The 20,219-nt window shown below is 43.8% G+C and overlaps 9 non-coding genes across 9 annotated transcripts; all 9 read left to right on the top strand.

Annotated features, from left to right (window-relative positions):
• Positions 1–4,885: 4,885 nt before the first annotated feature.
• Positions 4,886–5,004, top strand: LOC115538066 (5S ribosomal RNA). Its single transcript, XR_003975032.1, has one exon. It is a non-coding gene; the product is annotated as a 5S ribosomal RNA (ribosomal RNA).
• A 421-nt stretch (positions 5,005–5,425) lies between these two features.
• LOC115538065 (5S ribosomal RNA) lies at positions 5,426–5,544 on the top strand. Its single transcript, XR_003975031.1, has one exon. It is a non-coding gene; the product is annotated as a 5S ribosomal RNA (ribosomal RNA).
• Positions 5,545–5,965: 421 nt separating this feature from the next.
• LOC115538159 (5S ribosomal RNA) lies at positions 5,966–6,084 on the top strand. Its single transcript, XR_003975124.1, has one exon. It is a non-coding gene; the product is annotated as a 5S ribosomal RNA (ribosomal RNA).
• Positions 6,085–6,505: 421 nt separating this feature from the next.
• LOC115538152 (5S ribosomal RNA) lies at positions 6,506–6,624 on the top strand. The gene has a single exon (XR_003975116.1). It is a non-coding gene; the product is annotated as a 5S ribosomal RNA (ribosomal RNA).
• A 6,237-nt stretch (positions 6,625–12,861) lies between these two features.
• LOC115538064 (5S ribosomal RNA) lies at positions 12,862–12,980 on the top strand. The gene has a single exon (XR_003975030.1). It is a non-coding gene; the product is annotated as a 5S ribosomal RNA (ribosomal RNA).
• A 420-nt stretch (positions 12,981–13,400) lies between these two features.
• Positions 13,401–13,520, top strand: LOC115538128 (5S ribosomal RNA). The gene has a single exon (XR_003975094.1). It is a non-coding gene; the product is annotated as a 5S ribosomal RNA (ribosomal RNA).
• A 420-nt stretch (positions 13,521–13,940) lies between these two features.
• Positions 13,941–14,060, top strand: LOC115538115 (5S ribosomal RNA). Its single transcript, XR_003975080.1, has one exon. It is a non-coding gene; the product is annotated as a 5S ribosomal RNA (ribosomal RNA).
• Positions 14,061–14,481: 421 nt separating this feature from the next.
• LOC115538063 (5S ribosomal RNA) lies at positions 14,482–14,600 on the top strand. The gene has a single exon (XR_003975029.1). It is a non-coding gene; the product is annotated as a 5S ribosomal RNA (ribosomal RNA).
• Positions 14,601–15,022: 422 nt separating this feature from the next.
• Positions 15,023–15,141, top strand: LOC115538061 (5S ribosomal RNA). The gene has a single exon (XR_003975027.1). It is a non-coding gene; the product is annotated as a 5S ribosomal RNA (ribosomal RNA).
• The last annotated feature ends 5,078 nt before the right edge of the window (positions 15,142–20,219 follow it).

Raw genomic sequence — 20,219 nt, 5'->3', positions numbered from 1 at the left:
GTTTCGCAAATCGCGTGCCCAACCTTCAAAGTTTAGTTTTTTTTTTAATAATAAAGTTGTTTATTTCACTTTGCGGTCATCCAGTGTTACTGATCAGTTGAGCAAAACTTGTCTCTATTTTGTACAGTTACTAGTTTGTAGTTTTTCAACTGTTTTCACTTTAATTTGACAGTCCTAAGACCTCTCTACTAATACTTGGTTGAATATCGACTGATAGTTTGTTGAGAATCAACTATTTTCTCTGTTTTGCTCCGTTAATAGTTTGCACACACTAAACTGTTTTCACTTTAATTTGACAGTCCTAAGACCTGTCTACTAATGCTTAATTGAATATCGACTGATAGTTTGTTGAGAATCAACTGATAGTCAACTATTTTCTCTGTTTTGCTCTGTTAATAGTTTGCACACACTAAACTGTTTTCACTTTAATTTGACAGTCCTAAGACCTCTCTACTAATGCTTAGTTGAATATTGACTTATAGTTTGTCTACAGTCATATGACAATGAACAGGTTGTCACCTACACAGGGTGCCTATTGATTGATAAAATATTCTCATCTTTATTTTACAATGAACATATATGATCAACAGAGGGTTGAATGTTCATTCATTAGATGTGTTCCTTGTGAGTGGAGGAAAGTTGATCCATATGAAACGTAAGTTGAGAATTGGTTAATAACAGCAGTTGATAGTCAACTTACTAGAAGTTGACACTCAACTGATAGTTGAATATTTGTAAAGAACATGTAGTAAAGAGCACAATGTCTGTTGCAGACTGTTTTTGTAAAAATAAATGAACGAAATAAAAATATACTATTATAGTTAACTAACACTTAGTTGAATGCATGTTACATATTTGTTGACAAGCTCTGTAGAGTATCAACTAACTCACTGTTGAATATCAACTAAACACCAGCTAATAGTGCAACGTGTAGTTAACTTAGTTAGTTGAATGCTTGTTTCTTATCTGTTGAAAGCTTTGTTGATTATCAACTAACCATCTACTAATAATGCAACTAATAGTTAACTGACAGTTAGTTGAATGCATGCTACGTGTACAAAACAACATCTACTAATAGCGCAACTTATAGTTAACAGACAGTTAGTTGAATCCATGTTTCTTATCTGTTGAACAAGCTCTGTCAAATATCAACTAACCATCTACTAATAGTGCAACTTATAGTTAACTTAAAGTTAGTTGAATACATGTTGCTTATCAGTTGAGATAGTTCGGTTGAATGTCAACTCATTCACTGTTGACATGCAACTGAATATCTACTGATGGCTTGTTGAGTGTCAACAGTGGACTATCAAACTAAAGTGTTACCTTATATAGAGGTAAAGATGGAACTTCAGAGATATGAGGCAGAGAAATGTAGAGGAGCAATTTTACGGAGCAAAGCTAAATATGCGCTGGAGGGAGAAAGGTGCACAGCGTATTTTCTGGGCCTAGAAAAAAGCAAACAAAGCAGGACATATATACACGAAATCAGGAAAAAGGAGGGGGAGGTAGTAGCAGACTATGTGGCCATACTGGAGAGGGTGCAAGAGTTTTATGGGGAGTTATATCAGAGAGGTGGATTAGAGGAGGACAGTATAGTGGAGGTACTGGATAGTGTCGAAAGCAAGCTGAGTGTGGACGATAGTAAATGGTGTGACAGAGAGATAAGTAGGATGGAGGTGATGGAGGCGATAGAGGGGCTGAAAAGCGGGAAGAGTCCTGGGAGTGATGGGATAGGGATTGAATTTTATAAAGTATATAAGGAGCAGATGGCATCAATTTTAGTAGAGGTATTCAGGGAGACTGAGAAAACAGGGATAGTGCAGGGTAGGATGGTAGAAGGTGTGATTACCTTAGTTTTTAAGGAGAAAGGAAGTAAACTAGACTTGCAGAATTATAGGCCTATAAGTCTGCTAAATGTAGATTACAAAATTCTGGCCAAGGTGTTGGCTAACAGAATAAAACGAGTGATAGGGGATATAATCAAAACATCTCAAAGTTACAGTATACCAGGTAGGGATATAGCTGACACAATAGCGACAGTTAGGGATACAATAGAATTCATGAAGAGAGACGGAACAGGGGGAATAGTGTTAGCTATAGATTGGAATAAAGCATTTGATAGGGTGGAGCATGAGTTTTTATTTAGATTACTGGTGAGATTTGGATTTGGAGAGAGATTAGTGGGGTGGGTCAGGAGGTTGTACGAGGGTGCAAGGAGCTGTGTCAAAGTAAATGGAGTGCTGACTGACAGATTTTGTCTTGGGAGATCGATAAGGCAGGGATGTCCCCTATCGGCGTTGCTCTATGCCATTTCGGCAGAGCCCCTGGCCTTACTAATTAAAAACGACGCAAGAGTTCAGGGCATACAACTACCATCTGGGAGCATACATACAATAAATCAATATGCAGACGACACAACAATAACGGTGAGGGATGGGAACAGTGTGAAAAGGGTGCTAGAATTGGCAGAGATATATGGGAGAGCGTCGGGCGCTAGAATAAATAAAGAAAAATCAGAAATAATGTATATAGGTAACATAGAGAGAGAGGGAGTAGGTTTAAGGGTGCAGGATAGGTATATTAAAGTGTTGGGCATATATTTAGGTGTTGAAACTAAAGAGGCAACTGAGACAACATGGACAGGAGTTATCAACAAAATAAAAACTGTATGTGGGAGGTGGAAGGCAAGGAAGCTCAGGTTAAAGGGAAAGGTTACAGTGGTTAATAGTTTGCTACTATCAGGCTATGTGTATGTGTTGTCTGTATTAGAAATGCCAATATGGGTTAAGAACGACCTTAACAAAATTGTGTGTGATTTTATATGGGAGGGGAAAGGAGTTAAGATTGCACATGGGACACTGGTGGGAAAAAGGTGTGAAGGAGGGCTGAATTTATTAGATATAGAAACAAAAAAGACAGCATTAAGGATTAAAACGGTGAAGAAATATATTGTGGGAGGATATAAATATGGGTGGAAGGATTTTATGGAGAAATATATGAATGATGTGGGTGGCATAGGACAGTATGTGTGGTACATGGGCCTAAAACAGTCAATGACGATAACCATACCAGAATTTTATAGGGAGGTCTTTGAAGCCTGGAGGAAATTCTTACCTAAGATGCAATATGAATGTGAGAGGATACTACCGTTGGTAAAACTGCCCCTGTTTTTAAACGAAAAAATTAAACACAATGGCAAAACATTATATGAGCCAAAATTCATAGAAGGAGGGATTAGACAAATAAAGGACATCATTTATGAGGTCATCCCAGGATTCTTAAGAAATAATTGCATATATGATCAGGTATGTGACCTGGAGGGGATGGATAATAGAGAGAAAATAAATAAAATATATGAAAAGATTAAAACCAGTATACCCTTAGAGTGGGCCAGGATCATACAAAGTGAATGTGTGGTGAAGGGAGAGACAAGTATGCCTGAGCTATATGTGATGGAGAATGGGAAAAAGATTAAAATGGGAGAAATGAGTGTGAAGAAAGTATACAGATGGTTGATAGTGGATGTGATGAAGGAGCCGGCAGCTGAGAAAGTGTGGAGCAGAGTGTTTGTGGGTTTGAATGTAAAGAAAATATGGTCAAATATGGGGATAAGGTATAATAGTATAGAGTGTGAGAACAACGATTTCTTGATCAGACACAATAGGATTTATACAAACGTGGTGCTAAATAAGATTAATAATGATGTAAATGTGATGTGTGATGTTTGCAAAAGTGGTCATGAGAGCTTTTTACATTATTTTTTGGACTGTGGGGAGTTAGTTGATTTCTTTGAGTTTTTGAAAGAACTGTTGAAAGATAACTGGGCTGCTGAGTTGGACTTGGAGGGAGGGTGGAGGACATTGTTTTTGTTTGGCACGTTTGAAAAAAGAATAGACGTTAATTTTTGTTTAATGAATTTTGTTTTGAGTCATGCCAGACTCGCGGTCGTCTGCAGGAGGAACTACGCACACTTTGAGGGGCGGAAAGTGAAAATAAAAATGTTGTTTAAATCAATAATGAAAAGAGATGTGAACTTAATGTATAAGTATGGAGGGGAGAAGGCGGAACATTTCTTTTTGAGTGGGAGTAAATTAGTCTTTGAAGGGGAGGGAGGGGAGATTTTGTTTAACTGGTGAAAAGACTGGGGCATGCAGATTGATCTGTATTTTCTGATTTGGCGCAACATTTGTGCTGTCTTCATTAGGATTAAGTGATGTGGGAAGGATAAGGGAAGGGGATTAAGTTGGGTGTGTAAAAGTTTTTTTTCTCAGAGATGATGTATGTAAATAATACTCTGTTATCGGTTGCTGTAAATGTGTGAACTGGAAAATAATAAAAAAAGATAAAAAAAAAAAAAAAAAAGGCACGCCCGATCTCGTCTGATCTCGGAAGCTAAGCAGGGTCGGGCCTGGTTAGTACTTGGATGGGTGACCGCCTGGGAATACCAGGTGCTGTAAGCATTATACTTTTTCAACTCGAGCTCATTGGATGCAATGGCCTACCGTGCGCTGATCTTTAGCGCCCACTGTTTTGGAGAATTTAAGCAACATACAGACTCTGACGACGTCTCCTCAAACTCTATTTGTGAAACATGTGGACAGTGTAGTGACGTAGCAGAGAGCTGCAATGACGGCGGTCCACCTTAGTCCATCCCAGGTTTTGCAACGCTACGTTTCTTCAAAAGATCACGCAAACGATGACGCCCAAGCAGTGTAATGCATTGCGTTCAAATATGTTAACTCTGAGTCTGGAATAACGTATTCATTCATTCATTATGGATCTAATCATTGTTTCTGTACAAGTCCCGTCTCTGGCCACGGCAGCGCTCTCACTCCTTACGTCCTCCCCCTGTATAAAAGCTAATATGGTCAAGTCTATAATTGCTTACGGCCATACCACCTTAGGCACGCCCGATCTCGTCTGATCTCGGAAGCTAAGCAGGGTCGGGCCTGGTTAGTACTTGGATGGGTGACCGCCTGGGAATACCAGGTGCTGTAAGCATTATACTTTTTCAACTCGAGCTCATTGGATGCAATGGCCTACCGTGCGCTGATCTTTAGCGCCCACTGTTTTGGAGAATTTAAGCAACATACAGACTCTGACGACGTCTCCTCAAACTCTATTTGTGAAACATGTGGACAGTGTAGTGACGTAGCAGAGAGCTGCAATGACGGCGGTCCACCTTAGTCCATCCCAGGTTTTGCAACGCTACGTTTCTTCAAAAGATCACGCAAACGATGACGCCCAAGCAGTGTAATGCATTGCGTTCAAATATGTAACTCTGAGTCTGGAATAACGTATTCATTCATTCATTATGGATCTAATCATTGTTTCTGTACAAGTCCCGTCTCTGGCCACGGCAGCGCTCTCACTCCTTACGTCCTCCTCCTGTATAAAAGCTAATATGGTCAAGTCTATAAATGCTTACGGCCATACCACCTTAGGCACGCCCGATCTCGTCTGATCTCGGAAGCTAAGCAGGGTCGGGCCTGGTTAGTACTTGGATGGGTGACCGCCTGGGAATACCAGGTGCTGTAAGCATTATACTATTTCAACTCGAGCTCATTGGATGCAATGGCCTACCGTGCGCTGATCTTTAGCGCCCACTGTTTTGGAGAATTTAAGCAACATACAGACTCTGACGACGTCTCCTCAAACTCTATTTGTGAAACATGTGGACAGTGTAGTGACGTAGCAGAGAGCTGCAATGACGGCGGTCCACCTTAGTCCATCCCAGGTTTTGCAACGCTACGTTTCTTCAAAAGATCACGCAAACGATGACGCCCAAGCAGTGTAATGCATTGCGTTCAAATATGTAACTCTGAGTCTGGAATAACGTATTCATTCATTCATTATGGATCTAATCATTGTTTCTGTACAAGTCCCGTCTCTGGCCACGGCAGCGCTCTCACTCCTTACGTCCTCCCCCTGTATAAAAGCTAATATGGTGAAGTCTATAAATGGTTACAGCCATACCACCTTAGGCACGCCCGATCTCGGCTGATCTTGGAAGCTAAGCAGGGTCGGGCCTGGTTAGTACTTGGATGGGTGACCGCCTGGGAATACCAGGTGCTGTAAGCATTATACTTTTTCAACTCGAGCTCATTGGATGCAATGGCCTACCGTGCGCTGATCTTTAGCGCCCACTGTTTTGGAGAATTTAAGCAACATACAGACTCTGACGACGTCTCCTCAAACTCTATTTGTGAAACATGTGGACAGTGTAGTGACGTAGCAGAGAGATGCAATGACGGCGGTCCACCCTAGTCCATTCCAGGTTTTGCAACGCCACGTTTCTTCAAAAGATCACGCAAACGATGACGCCAAAGCAGTGTAATGCATTGCGTTCAAATATGTAACTCTGAGTCTGGAATAACGCATTCATTCATTCATTATGGATCTAATCATTGTTTCTGTACAAGCCCCGTCTCTGGCCACGGAAGCGCTCTCACTCCTTACGTCCTCCCCCTGTATAAAAGCTATTATGGTGAAGTTAATAAATGCTTACGGCCATAACACCTTAGGCATGCCCGATCTCGTCTGATCTCGGAAGCTAAGCAGGGTCGGGCCTGGTTAGTACTTAGATGGGTGACCGCCTGGGAATACCAGGTGCTGTAAGCATTATACTTTTTCAACTCGAGCTCATTGGATGCAATGGCCTACCGTGCGCTGATCTTTAGCGCCCACTGTTTTGGAGAATTTAAGCAACATACAGACTCAGACGACGTCTCCTCAAACTCTATTTGTGAAACATGTGGACAGTGTAGCGACGTAGCAGAGAGCTGGCGGGTTGCGAGGAGGAAGGAGTATTGCGGAGGAGTCGGGAGGAGAAAGGAGAGAAGGAGAGAGCGGGGGAGATGGGAACGGCAAGGCGGCTGGAGGCAGGCATGAGCAGGTGGCTGGTGGAGAAACAGTGGACGGGATAAAGAAGATAGAGCGCAAGTATGAGAGGAGGCTCACGGTTTGCGTGGAGCAGTGCGGGGACGTTATACCCATAGGAGAATTAATGAAGGCTATGGCGGTTGTGTGCGGAGAAATAAGGGCCTGTAGGGTGCTGGCCCTCGGGAAGCTGGAGGTGACGGTGTGCGGAGAGAGGGGGAAGGACCGTCTGCTCGATGGGTTTAAAATACACAACACTAGGATTACTGCCAGAGAACTTTGCAATGACGAGCTGGTGGTCTCTTTTCTTACCCTGCCAGCATACACTTCTGATGACGAAATCCTGGATAAACTAAGTGGGTGGGGAGTCCGGGCGATTTCGTCTATTAAGAGGAGGATGTGGCCGGGCACCAATATTGCCGATGGAACAAGGATTGTACGGGTCAAATTTAATGAGCTCGTGCAATCCTTGCCATATTCTACTAAATTCAACACGGCAACGGGTGTTGAATACTTTAGAGTAATCCATGACCGTCAGATGAAGGTATGTAGGAGCTGTATGCAGCCGGGCCACATCCTGCGTGAGTGCCCGGATTTCACCTGCCATAATTGCGGATGCCAGGGCCACTACGCTCGGGAGTGTGCCACAGGGGTGGTAAAGTGTCTGACATGCCGGAGGAGAGAGAGAGACTGTATATGCCCGGTGGAGAAGGAGGCGGAGGAGGATGGCGGCGAGCTGGATGGCAGTGAACCGGGGGCGCCGGACGACGGTGGTGGTGAGGACGAGGAGGAGGGCATGGGCGCGAGCATGGACCGGGACGGTGCCTCTGGGGGGGAGGAATTCCCCACGTTGTTGGAGGAGGAGCTCACCTCGGGCCAGCCTGCGGACCTGAGGGGAGAGCGGAGCGAGGGCCTGCCGCGGCGGAAGGGAGACAGGAGCGCGAGAGGCAGAGGTGAAAGACGGGAAGGGGTAAGAATGTTTGGGGATGGGACGGGGAAAACTATACTTAAAATGACTTGGGGCAATGATGAGGTGGGTGAGAGTGGGGATTTTGTTGATAATACTGGGAGGGAGGGGAGCTCGGGGAGTGATATGGACATGGAGGAGCTAAGGGAGGCGAAAAGAAGGCTGTCCGCGGGGCAAGAAACGGAGGGGAGGGGGAAGAAGAACAAGAATTGTTAATTTTTTTGATGAAGGTTAATGTGCTAGCTGGCTCTTTTTCGTTGGTTTTTCCTTATTTTATTTTTATTATTTATGGCTTTGGTTATCTTTTCCCTGAATGCGAACGGTTTGAGAACTGAATATAAAAGAAATGCCATATTGGACATAAGAGCTGATATTTTGTGTTTGCAGGAAACTAGGTGGGATGACAACCTACTGAATATGAGTAGAAAGCAGTGGAAAGGCCAGATTTATGTTTCTGAAGGGACTCCCAGGGCCAGGGGAGTGGCGATATGCTTTAATAGTGCTAAAATAACGGGGATTAATTTAGTTCATAGAGATTTAGAGGGGAGGTTGTTAGTTGTTGATTGTGTTTATGAGGGGAGGGAACTTAGAATAATTAATTTATATGCACCCAATGGGGAGAAGGAGAGGAGGGTTTTTTTGGCTGGTTTGAATGTGTGGTGCAACCCTAACTGTATGATTGTGGGGGATTTTAATGTTATTTTGACTCGGTCTGATTTGTCGAGGAACAATACGTTTAAAGGGGACAGCACTAGGCGAACCCTTAGGGATTTGATGGAGAACTATCAATTGGTAGACATATGGAGAGTCCTACACCCGTGGAAAAGGGTTTTTTCAAGGAGGCAACTTGTTGCTAATACTCTGAAACAGAGTAGAATTGACTTTGTGTTGGTACAAAGTGGTAATGTTAAATTAATTAAGAGTGTGGAATACATCAATAATACTTGGAGTGACCACGCGGGGATTAGGTTAGAGGTGGGAGGGAGGGGAGGGAGTGTTAACCAGAGGCCTTGGTGCTTTAATGCCAGCTTTTTGGGAGATGCTGTGTTTGTGAAGAGCATGGGGTTTTTTTTTGAAGAGAATGATGGATGAATGGAATGATGATGCGAATATGAGTGTGTGGTGGGAGAGTGTGAAAATAAGAATTAAAAACAAATGTGTCAGGTATGGTATAGAAAAAAGGAAAAGGGAAAATGCAGAGGAGGTTCATTTGAGAAAACAACTAAATGAGGAAATTAAACTGTTAGATGAGGAGGGTAATATATGTACGGAAAAATATGTGGATTTAAAAGAAAAATTGAGTGCCTTAGAGGTAGCGAAGTGTAGAGGGGCTGCTATTAGAAGCAGGATTCAATATATGTATGAAGGGGAAAGGAGCACAGCCTTTTTCCTGGGTTTGGAAAAACAAAAACAAAATAAAACGGAGATAAAGGAAGTATTAGATAATAATGGTCAAATAATAACTGATAAGGAAGAGATATTAAAAGTAGTTAGGGATTATTATGAGTGTTTATTTAAAAAAGATGCATGTGATGAGGATAGTGTGGGAGAGGCCTTAGAGGCACTGGAGAGGACTTTAAGTAGAGAGGATAGTGCTTGGTGCGATTGTGAATTTTCTGTGCAAGAGATTTATAGTGCTATTGATGGACTAAACAAGAATAAGAGCCCGGGGAGTGATGGTCTGACAGCCGAGTTTTACGTCGGCTTTAAGGGAATTCTGGCTCCGGTGGTTGAAAAACTCTGCAAGTATGTGGAGAAAACAGGCTGGCTCCCGGAGAGTATGGGATTAGGCATAATTACGATTTTTTATAAAAATAAGGGTGATAACAAAAATCTTGATAACTATAGGCCAATCAGTCTACTCAACACTGACTATAAAATAATTGCTAAGATACTTGCGAATAGAATGAGGGAGGTAATAGGTTCAGTAATAGGTCCAACTCAAGCGTATAGCATTCCGGGGAGGGACATTGGGGATTCGATAATAACAATAAAACAGGTAGTAAGAGATATGGAAGGGGTGGGAGGATTGTGGCTGGGGATTGATTTAAACAAAGCGTTTGATAGGGTGGATCAGGATTTTTTGGGGAGGGTACTGGAGAAACTTGGATTTGGGACTAAATTAAGGGGGTGGGTGGGTTTGCTCTATGGGGGGGCTAAGAGTAAAATTAAGTGTAACGGTGCTCTGACTGACTCTTTCGATGTCAAGAGGTCAGTGAGGCAGGGCTGCCCAATGTCAGCACTGCTCTACAGCATGGTGGCGGAGCCGTTGGCGGCTTTAATTTTGAATGATAAAAGAGTGTGTGGAATAGGTAAGGGAAAAATTAGTTTAATGCAGTATGCGGATGATATTAATGTAATGGTTAAAAGTGAGAATGATGTTGATATAGTGTTGAAACATATAGCAACTTATGAGAGAGCTTCAGGAGCAAAAATTAATATGGAAAAGTCTGAAATAATGGGGATGGGTAGGAACAAAGACCTAAATAACAAATGGGGATTCAAAGTAGTGGAGAATAAAAGAAAAGTGCTCGGAGTGTATGTTGGTAGTGATGAGAATGAATGCGATGATTTGACGTGGAAGGAGGTTATTGGGCGTATGCAAAAGACCCTGAATATGTGGAGGGCTAGGGGTCTGCTGTTGAGGGGAAGGGTGGCCGTCACCAATGCTCTAGTGTTGTCGCAGGTGAACCATGCCTTGAGCACTTGTGCGCTTCCGACTTGGGCTGAGCAGAAGATTGCTAAAGTCGTTAGAGACTTTATTTGGAGGAGCAAAGCAGCCAGTATAGCGCATAGAACGCTGATAAGGGTCAATGATCAGGGTGGGCTAGGATTGATGGACGTACTCGCAAAAAGAACTGCGTTACGAACTAAATTGATAGGCAAATTTAGGGATGCAAGTCGGGAGGCGGCCTGGAAGGGCCACTTCAGCCAGTGGCTGAGCACATTTGGTCTCTTAAGTAATGACAATTTGTTGCAGACGCAGAACGCAGCGGCATATGCACATCTGCCGCGGTTCTTCCAGGAGGTGCTCAACGCGTGGTTCCTGCTGTTTGATAAGACTACACTCGTATGCGAGTCAAGAGCGTCTGTGATGAGGCTGCCGTTCCTCTCCAGCCCATATTTTAAACAGGGGGGCGGAGGGGTCATCAAGAGCGTGGCTCTTGAGAGGGCGGGGCTGAAGCGGGTGGGAGATCTAGTCGACAGGGGAGGGAGATGGGATAAAGAAAGAGTGATTAGGATAATGAGAGGGAAGGGGATAACATATAGGAGGGGAGTGATTGTGAAAGTGTTGGAGAGAGTGGAAGAGTGTGTGATGAGTGAATGGGGGGACGGGTTTAGAAATAAGGGGAGGGTTGGGCAGGATGATGCGGTGGGAATCTTCCTGTGCCTGGGGGGGGAGACACACGCCATTACTGATGTCAAAACACAGATTTGGTATAAGCATGCATTGACACATAGAGTGCAAAAACCCACATGTGAGAGTAAATGGGCAGACACATATCCGGACATTACACCCAACATTTTGTGGAAGTACATTAACATACCGCACACACCGCATGCAATATTTGATCTTGATTTCAAGATAAGGCACAGGAGGATTTTCACATGCATCATCCTGCACCAAATGCACAGGGGAGTGTATGGGAGGACGTGTATGGTGTGTGAAAGTGGGGATGAAGACGTGAATCACATTTTTGTGCATTGTTGCGAGCTAGCGGAATTCTGGGGAAAAATCAAGGGGCTGCTGGGAGGGTGCAGTGTGGGAGACTGCTGGATGGAACGGGGGTGGGAATTGTCTGTACTCTTGGGAGTGAGTAGGAAATATAGAAATTGGAAAATGATCAATATGATCTTTGGATTCGCAAGGAGGGCGATTTTTAACAGACGCAATTTTGCGCTGTATGAAAGGAGAAAGTTGGATGCATGGAGGCTGTTTGTGAATGAATGGAAAAGACACTTACGAATGCTGTATGTTGTGGACGAGGCTTTGTTTGTGAGTATGTTTGTAGAGAGCGCGGGAGTATGTGGTGTGAATGAGAATGGAATTGTATGGATGACTGAGCAGGGCACCGTTTGGGGTTGATTTGGGTGGTTTAAAGGGGGTGACTTATTTTTGGAGGTGGGAGAGTGGGTTTTTTTTTGGGGGATTTTGGTTTTGTGTGTTTTTTTCGAATGAGGGGTGGTTTAATTTTGTGGGTAAATGGTCGAGGTTAAAAGATTCTGTGTTTGGCTGTTCGGTTTGTGCTTTGGGTTTGAGGGGCGGTTTAATTTCGAGGGTAAGTGTATTCGGGAAAAGATATTGCTTTTGCTGTGTGGTTCTTATTTTTAATTTAAAAGAGAAAGTGTGTTTAGTTAATTGTTTGTGCGGTTTCTGAGGGTGGTTTAATTTGTGGGACTGTTTTTCATTTACTTTTATTGATTTACGTATAAATGAATGCGTAATTGTATTAAATGGAATATATTTTTGATAATAAAAAAAGATAAAAAAAGGCACGCCCGATCTCGTCTGATCTCGGAAGCTAAGCAGGGTCGGGCCTGGTTAGTACTTGGATGGGTGACCGCCTGGGAATACCAGGTGCTGTAAGCATTATACTTTTTCAACTCGAGCTCATTGGATGCAATGGCCTACCGTGCGCTGATCTTTAGCGCCCACTGTTTTGGAGAATTTAAGCAACATACAGACTCTGACGACGTCTCCTCAAACTCTATTTGTGAAACATGTGGACAGTGTAGTGACGTAGCAGAGAGCTGCAATGACGGCGGTCCACCTTAGTCCATCCCAGGTTTTGCAACGCTACGTTTCTTCAAAAGATCACGCAAACGATGACGCCCAAGCAGTGTAATGCATTGCGTTCAAATATGTTGCTCTGAGTCTGGAATAACGTATTCATTCATTCATTATGGATCTAATCATTGTTTCTGTACAAGTCCCGTCTCTGGCCACGGCAGCGCTCTCACTCCTTACGTCCTCCCCCTGTATAAAAGCTAATATGGTCAAGTCTATAATTGCTTACGGCCATACCACCTTAGGCACGCCCGATCTCGTCTGATCTCGGAAGCTAAGCAGGGTCGGGCCTGGTTAGTACTTGGATGGGTGACCGCCTGGGAATACCAGGTGCTGTAAGCATTATACTTTTTCAACTCGAGCTCATTGGATGCAATGCCTACCGTGCGCTGATCTTTAGCGCCCACTGTTTTGGAGAATTTAAGCAACATACAGACTCTGACGACGTCTCCTCAAACTCTATTTGTGAAACATGTGGACAGTGTAGTGACGTAGCAGAGAGCTGCAATGACGGCGGTCCACCTTAGTCCATCCCAGGTTTTGCAACGCTACGTTTCTTCAAAAGATCACGCAAACGATGACGCCCAAGCAGTGTAATGCATTGCGTTCAAATATGTTGCTCTGTGTCTGGAATAACGTATTCATTCATTCATTATGGATCTAATCATTGTTTCTGTACAAGTCCCGTCTCTGGCCACGGCAGCGCTCTCACTCCTTACGTCCTCCCCCTGTATAAAAGCTAATATGGTCAAGTCTATAATTGCTTACGGCCATACCACCTTAGGCACGCCCGATCTCGTCTGATCTCGGAAGCTAAGCAGGGTCGGGCCTGGTTAGTACTTGGATGGGTGACCTGCCTGGGAATACCAGGTGCTGTAAGCATTATACTTTTTCAACTCGAGCTCATTGGATGCAATGGCCTACCGTGCGCTGATCTTTAGCGCCCACTGTTTTGGAGAATTTAAGCAACATACAGACTCTGACGACGTCTCCTCAAACTCTATTTGTGAAACATGTGGACAGTGTAGTGACGTAGCAGAGAGCTGCAATGACGGCGGTCCACCTTAGTCCATCCCAGGTTCTGCAACGCTACGTTTCTTCAAAAGATCACGCAAACGATGACGCCCAAGCAGTGTAATGCATTGCGTTCAAATATGTAACTCTGAGTCTGGAATAACGTATTCATTCATTCATTATGGATCTAATCATTGTTTCTGTACAAGTCCCGTCTCTGGCCACGGCAGCGCTCTCACTCCTTACGTCCTCCCCCTGTATAAAAGCTAATATGGTCAAGTCTATAATGCTTACGGCCATACCACCTTAGGCACGCCCGATCTCGTCTGATCTCGGAAGCTAAGCAGGGTCGGGGCCTGGTTAGTACTTGGATGGGTGACCGCCTGGGAATACCAGGTGCTGTAAGCATTATACTATTTCAACTCGAGCTCATTGGATGCAATGGCCTACCGTGCGCTGATCTTTAGCGCCCACTGTTTTGGAGAATTTAAGCAACATACAGACTCTGACGACGTCTCCTCAAACTCTATTTGTGAAACATGTGGACAGTGTAGTGACGTAGTAGAGAGCTGCAATGACGGCGGTCCACCTTAGTCCATCCCAGGTTTTGCAACGCTACGTTTCTTCAAAAGATCACGCAAACGATGACGCCCAAGCAGTGTAATGCATTGCGTTCAAATATGTTGCTCTGAGTCTGGAATAACGTATTCATTCATTCATTATGGATCTAATCATTGTTTCTGTACAAGTCCCGTCTCTGGCCACGGCAGCGCTCTCACTCCTTACGTCCTCCCCCTGTATAAAAGCTAATATGGTCAAGTCTATAATTGCTTACGGCCATACCACCTTAGGCACGCCCGATCTCGTCTGATCTCGGAAGCTAAGCAGGGTCGGGCCTGGTTAGTACTTGGATGGGTGACCGCCTGGGAATACCAGGTGCTGTAAGCATTATACTTTTTCAACTCGAGCTCATTGGATGCAATGGCCTACCGTGCGCTGATCTTTAGCGCCCACTGTTTTGGAGAATTTAAGCAACATACAGACTCTGACGACGTCTCCTCAAACTCTATTTGTGAAACATGTGGACAGTGTAGTGACGTAGCAGAGAGCTGCAATGACGGCGGTCCACCTTAGTCCATCCCAGGTTTTGCAACGCTACGTTTCTTCAAAAGATCACGCAAACGATGACGCCCAAGCAGTGTAATGCATTGCGTTCAAATATGTAACTCTGAGTCTGGAATAACGTATTCATTCATTCATTATGGATCTAATCATTGTTTCTGTACAAGTCCCGTCTCTGGCCACGGCAGCGCTCTCACTCCTTACGTCCTCCCCCTGTATAAAAGCTAATATGGTCAAGTCTATAAATTGCTTACGGCCATACCACCTTAGGCACGCCCGATCTCGTCTGATCTCGGAAGCTAAGCAGGGTCGGGCCTGGTTAGTACTTGGATGGGTGACCGCCTGGGAATACCAGGTGCTGTAAGCATTATACTTTTTCAACTCGAGCTCATTGGATGCAATGGCCTACCGTGCGCTGATCTTTAGCGCCCACTGTTTTGGAGAATTTAAGCAACATACAGACTCTGACGACGTCTCCTCAAACTCTATTTGTGAAACATGTGGACAGTGTAGTGACGTAGCAGAGAGCTGCAATGACGGCGGTCCACCTTAGTCCATCCCAGGTTTTGCAACGCTACGTTTCTTCTAAAGATCACGCAAACGATGACGCCCAAGCAGTGTAATGCATTGCGTTCAAATATGTAACTCTGAGTCTGGAATAACGTATTCATTCATTCATTATGGATCTAATCATTGTTTCTGTACAAGTCCCGTCTCTGGCCACGGCAGCGCTCTCACTCCTTACGTCCTCCCCCTGTATAAAAGCTAATATGGTCAAGTCTATAATTGCTTACGGCCATACCACCTTAGGCACGCCCGATCTCGTCTGATCTCGTTCAGGTGCGCAAAGCAGGAAGTGAAGGAAGCAGGAAAAAGTTTGTTGGCAGAGTAGGCTGATACAGCAGCCTGGTGTTTTTTTCTTCTTGTTGATTTGTAGGTAATATTCTTTTGACAAAATCGTAATTTAATTATAGTTCTAAATCTCCCCACAGCTTTTTTTGCTGTTTGGGGAGGCTTTCATTTGACGGATGGACCACATGGCAGCAGACAAAGGACCGGAGCAGACAATGCCTAGCAGTGGAGTTGGAGCACTGGAGGAAGAGGGAAGGAACGGGATTGAGAATCGGCCAGAAACGGGAGAAGGACGGCAGAAAGAGTACGGGAAAGAGCTGACAGTGGACGTTGAGGTGGAGGGAACAGCGGTGATTTCCATGATGGATATTCTGCGGGAAGTAGCAGTGCAATGTGGAGTGGTGAGCGGATGCCGTGTGAGAGGGGAAAAAAACTATGAAATCACCATGAAGGATGAGGTGGGAAAGCGCAAGCTCCTGGATGGCGTGCGTGTAAAAGGAGCCTTAGTGCATGGCAGGGAGATTGTGAACAGTGACATGGTGGTGTCATTTATTAACTTGCCTGTTTACATGGAAGATGCAACAATACTGGCAAGGCTGGAGGAGTGGGGTGTGCGGCCAATATCTGTCATCAAACGGCGCAAGTGGCCGGGGACGGAGATTGCGGACGGGACAAGATTTTTAAAAGTCCGCTTTAATGAGCAGGTACGATCACTCCCGTACTCAACCAAGTTAGAGACACTGAGAGGAGCGGAGTACTTTAGAGTGATACATGATCGACAGGTGCGGGTGTGCCGACTCTGCATCAAGCCAGGACACATCTTCAGGGAGTGCCCTGATTTCAAGTGCTTCAGGTGCCAGAAGACAGGGCATTATGCGCGGGAGTGTGAGGAACGGAACGCAGCGGCGAGAGAGGAGGAGAGAGGAGAACAAATGGAGGATAAAGACGGAGAGAGCGATGACGGAAGGGGAGCTGAAGAGGAGACGGGAGGTGAGAACGAGGAAGCGGTAAAAGAACTGGAATGGCGGTATAGATCTGACAGCGGCGACAGTGCTGAGAAGGACGGTGACGAACAGATGATGGAGCAGGGGGGAAAAGCGGAGGACGATGATGTGGCGGAGGATACAGACGATGAACGAGGGAGAGCAGAACAACCGGTGGAAAAAATAGATGAGGAGCAAAGACAGGAGGGCAGAGGACGAAAAGGAGGGAAGAAGACAAAAGAACTGGCCGCCAAAAGGAAAGCAGAGGAGGAGAAGACACGGGGAGTGAGAAGTAAAGGACCGCGGTCTGGCATGTGAGTCTTGCTTTGGTTTTTGGTTTAAATATTTTCTTTCTTTTAGCTCTCATGACCACAGTAACTTCTGTTAATGTGAATGGTTTAAGGGACAGAGGCAAACTGAGGTCACTTTTAAATATATATAGAAGTGACATCCTATGCATACAGGAGACAAATTGGGATGACGTAAAAGTTATAGAGGTAAAGGAGGTGTGGGGGGGGGAGATTTATTATAATAACGGGGCTAAGAACGCAAGAGGGGTGGCTATAATGATTAAAAAACATAGGGTAGATGAGATAAAAGAGATATATAAAGATAGGACAGGGAGGATAATAGTCATAGAGTTTAAGTATCAAAATGTGTTGTTTAGACTAATTAATATATATGTTCCGAATATAGAAATAGATAAAAGAATTATAATAGAGGAGCTGAAAGGGCTAGTGATTGGGAGATGTATAATAGTAGGGGATTTTAATACTAAATGTAGCAGGTTAGATATAGGGCAAGGTGTAGTGTTCAGATGGGAAAAGTCGAGGGAGAGCTTGTTAGACATGATGAAGGACAAGAATTTAGTAGATGTGTGGAGAAATGAGAATCCAGAGAGGAGGGAATTCACCAGGAGACAAATGAGGGATGGTGTACTGAAACAAAGCAGGATAGATTTGGTTTTAACACAGGGAGAGAACATAAAACATGTAGACAGAATAAGACATGAAATAAATGCACTGAGTGACCACGACGGGGTGAGATTCAGAATTAAAGTAGGGAGAGAGGAGATAGGGGGAGGGATGTGGATTTTGAATGCAGGTTATATTGAAGAGGATGAATATAAACAACAGATTAGGGAGTTATTAGATATGGAGAATGAGAAAATTAAAGAATATGTTGAAGAGAATAGGGCAGATACTCAGATTGGGGAGATATGGGAGAAAGTGAAGAATAAGATTAAATCAATAAGCATTTGGTACAGTAAGAAAAGAAAAGTGAAAATGATGAAGAAAGAGAAGGAGTTGAGGGAAAGACTGAGGGTAGAGCTGAGTAAAGCAGAGAATGAAGAAGGTTACAGCATGGAGAATTATATAGAGGTAAAGATGGAACTTCAGAGATATGAGGCAGAGAAATGTAGAGGAGCAATTTTACGGAGCAAAGCTAAATATGCGCTGGAGGGAGAAAGGTGCACAGCGTATTTTCTGGGCCTAGAAAAAAGCAAACAAAGCAGGACATATATACACGAAATCAGGAAAAAGGAGGGGGAGGTAGTAGCAGACTATGTGGCCATACTGGAGAGGGTGCAAGAGTTTTATGGGGAGTTATATCAGAGAGGTGGATTAGAGGAGGACAGTATAGTGGAGGTACTGGATAGTGTCGAAAGCAAGCTGAGTGTGGACGATAGTAAATGGTGTGACAGAGAGATAAGTAGGATGGAGGTGATGGAGGCGATAGAGGGGCTGAAAAGCGGGAAGAGTCCTGGGAGTGATGGGATAGGGATTGAATTTTATAAAGTATATAAGGAGCAGATGGCATCAATTTTAGTAGAGGTATTCAGGGAGACTGAGAAAACAGGGATAGTGCAGGGTAGGATGGTAGAAGGTGTGATTACCTTAGTTTTTAAGAAGAAAGGAAGTAAACTAGACTTGCAGAATTATAGGCCTATAAGTCTGCTAAATGTAGATTACAAAATTCTGGCCAAGGTGTTGGCTAACAGAATAAAACGAGTGATAGGGGATATAATCAAAACATCTCAAAGTTACAGTATACCAGGTAGGGATATAGCTGACACAATAGCGACAGTTAGGGATACAATAGAATTCATGAAGAGAGACGGAACAGGGGGAATAGTGTTAGCTATAGATTGGAATAAAGCATTTGATAGGGTGGAGCATGAGTTTTTATTTAGATTACTGGTGAGATTTGGATTTGGAGAGAGATTAGTGGGGTGGGTCAGGAGGTTGTACGAGGGTGCAAGGAGCTGTGTCAAAGTAAATGGAGTGCTGACTGACAGATTTTGTCTTGGGAGATCGATAAGGCAGGGATGTCCCCTATCGGCGTTGCTCTATGCCATTTCGGCAGAGCCCCTGGCCTTACTAATTAAAAACGACGCAAGAGTTCAGGGCATACAACTACCATCTGGGAGCATACATACAATAAATCAATATGCAGACGACACAACAATAACGGTGAGGGATGGGAACAGTGTGAAAAGGGTGCTAGAATTGGCAGAGATATATGGGAGAGCGTCGGGCGCTAGAATAAATAAAGAAAAATCAGAAATAATGTATATAGGTAACATAGAGAGAGAGGGAGTAGGTTTAAGGGTGCAGGATAGGTATATTAAAGTGTTGGGCATATATTTAGGTGTTGAAACTAAAGAGGCAACTGAGACAACATGGACAGGAGTTATCAACAAAATAAAAACTGTATGTGGGAGGTGGAAGGCAAGGAAGCTCAGGTTAAAGGGAAAGGTTACAGTGGTTAATAGTTTGCTACTATCAGGCTATGTGTATGTGTTGTCTGTATTAGAAATGCCAATATGGGTTAAGAACGACCTTAACAAAATTGTGTGTGATTTTATATGGGAGGGGAAAGGAGTTAAGATTGCACATGGGACACTGGTGGGAAAAAGGTGTGAAGGAGGGCTGAATTTATTAGATATAGAAACAAAAAAGACAGCATTAAGGATTAAAACGGTGAAGAAATATATTGTGGGAGGATATAAATATGGGTGGAAGGATTTTATGGAGAAATATATGAATGATGTGGGTGGCATAGGACAGTATGTGTGGTACATGGGCCTAAAACAGTCAATGACGATAACCATACCAGAATTTTATAGGGAGGTCTTTGAAGCCTGGAGGAAATTCTTACCTAAGATGCAATATGAATGTGAGAGGATACTACCGTTGGTAAAACTGCCCCTGTTTTTAAACGAAAAAATTAAACACAATGGCAAAACATTATATGAGCCAAAATTCATAGAAGGAGGGATTAGACAAATAAAGGACATCATTTATGAGGTCATCCCAGGATTCTTAAGAAATAATTGCATATATGATCAGGTATGTGACCTGGAGGGGATGGATAATAGAGAGAAAATAAATAAAATATATGAAAAGATTAAAACCAGTATACCCTTAGAGTGGGCCAGGATCATACAAAGTGAATGTGTGGTGAAGGGAGAGACAAGTATGCCTGAGCTATATGTGATGGAGAATGGGAAAAAGATTAAAATGGGAGAAATGAGTGTGAAGAAAGTATACAGATGGTTGATAGTGGATGTGATGAAGGAGCCGGCAGCTGAGAAAGTGTGGAGCAG

The sequence above is a fragment of the Gadus morhua genome, unplaced genomic scaffold (assembly GCF_902167405.1).
Source record: "Gadus morhua unplaced genomic scaffold, gadMor3.0, whole genome shotgun sequence".
Lineage (NCBI taxonomy): Eukaryota > Metazoa > Chordata > Actinopteri > Gadiformes > Gadidae > Gadus > Gadus morhua.
Note: the sequence above shows the minus strand (reverse complement) of the source record. Positions and strands in the feature narration are given on the sequence as shown.